This window comes from Centruroides sculpturatus, unplaced genomic scaffold (assembly GCF_000671375.1).
Source record: "Centruroides sculpturatus isolate CEXI.00-Female unplaced genomic scaffold, Cexi_2.0 scaffold192, whole genome shotgun sequence".
NCBI lineage: Eukaryota > Metazoa > Arthropoda > Arachnida > Scorpiones > Buthidae > Centruroides > Centruroides sculpturatus.
In genome coordinates this window covers 359,787-361,755 of record NW_019384565.1, presented here as the reverse complement: position 1 = coordinate 361,755, position 1,969 = coordinate 359,787, and positions in this window count along the sequence as shown.

The following is a 1,969-nucleotide window of genomic DNA, read 5'->3' as shown; positions in this document are numbered from 1 at the left end:
CCGACATTCATTTCTACGAATTTTATTACTAAAAAAAGAATTGGATTAACCAAAATAATTTTTAATTTTAAAGAAAAATATATTTAATACCAAAGAAAATTTATTAAATTCTATCTATATGACCGGAAAAATTGGTTTAAGTAAATTTTAGAAAATAAGTTAAATATTTTTATCTTATTTTTATTCTAATATCTATAAGCATATATAATTGTTTTACATAACATTATTAGACATGAAGGAATATCACTTATCTCGAATTCGAATATTCGAAATCGCGAATACTCGAGTACTTTCTACTTTCTAGCGTATGCGCGTGTAGTATTCAATCTCTCGAATAAATTACAATTTCATTTATAGTAATACAGTCATTTTCATTATTATACCTGTTGTAAATATAATGTAGTGTAATTTTACATCTACATAATAATAATATTAATGTATTTGTATTGTAATGTATTGTGTTTATCTATTCTATATGTATATATATTTTGAAAGTGTGCCTATTTGTTTGTTAACTATAGAAATTAGGAGAAAAGTACATAAAGGCTTAAAAGCCAATGGTAACTTTTTACAAGGAGTCTAATAGTATGGTATAAAAGTATCACTCGTGTGACAAAAATTAGAATTAATGTTTATTTTGTTTAATAAATGACTATAGCATAGTTTTCAAAAATCTTTTTATTTGCAACCACCACTGGATGTCATACAGAGATAATGCTTTTATATTTATATCTCCTTCTTACCATCTGGTATGCCCTTCTGATTTAAGAGAAAACAATTTCTTTGTTATAGTATGCACTTAACCTATTATAATTAAAAACTTTGCAAGTAAACAACTTTAATGCCAAAAGACAGTTGTGGTTTATTCTTAACAATTTCTTGTTTAGCTGAGTTTTGCCATATAAATTAACAAATTTGAAAAAAAAACATCAATCATTTTTTTTATCATAATTTACAAAAATTGGCATCATATTTACTGTTTCTATATTTGAACTACCACTTTTAAGGATATCAAATTTTCAATTTCTAATGAATTTCTATCCATTAGCAATTCTCACTTTCAACTAATAATGTTTCACAAAGTTCTAATATTAATTTGAACTAAAGAAAACAACTTATTCCATAAAATTTGTTATATAATATGCATGTTAAATTATATTCTTAAACTAGCTGTTACCCACGGCTTTGCTCATGCAGATTTTGCAAGCAATCCCTATTTACATTCAATATTTCAACAACCATAGTAATTGTTATTTAACCGCTGAGAATGATGAGAATTGCTGAGAATCAAATGAACTGTTTTTAATTTGATAAATTTTCTGGAACATTTACAATCTTTCTATAATCAAACCAATATGCAAAAAGAAATTTGAATTTAAAACAGTTCAAACATTTGGTTAAAAAATTAAAATATATAAAAAATATTTATATCAATTTAATACCCCTAAGTACTCAATGAAGACTAAACGTAATTAAAAACAAAAAAATTGCATCTAAAATAGTACAGTAGAAGCCATTCTTCAGGTTAAGCCTTAATGCTCTCCCTCTCCCCCTGCGGGGGAATTTCGAAAAATCCCTTCTTAGTGTGCGTTTTCATGATGTACCCTAACTGTGTACCAAATCTCAGCTCTAGGTTCTGGAACTTTCTCATTGAAGTGTCACACATTTTCAAAGTCAACAACTTTCAAATCCCATATCTCACACCCTTATAGCTATCAAGACACAACCACCATACCATAGTGCACAATGGGAGACTTGGGGCTACTACTATACACAAACACCATTCATGTGCGATGTGTAATTTTGGCTGCAGAGTGACGTATAGGCACAAATATGTCCATTTATATATATATATAAATGGACATATTTCACACACATCTCAAATGCCCTGCAACTGCATCATCTTATTGGTGGAATTATATAATAATAATAATAATAATAATAATTTAAAATCTTTGAATGTCAGTAA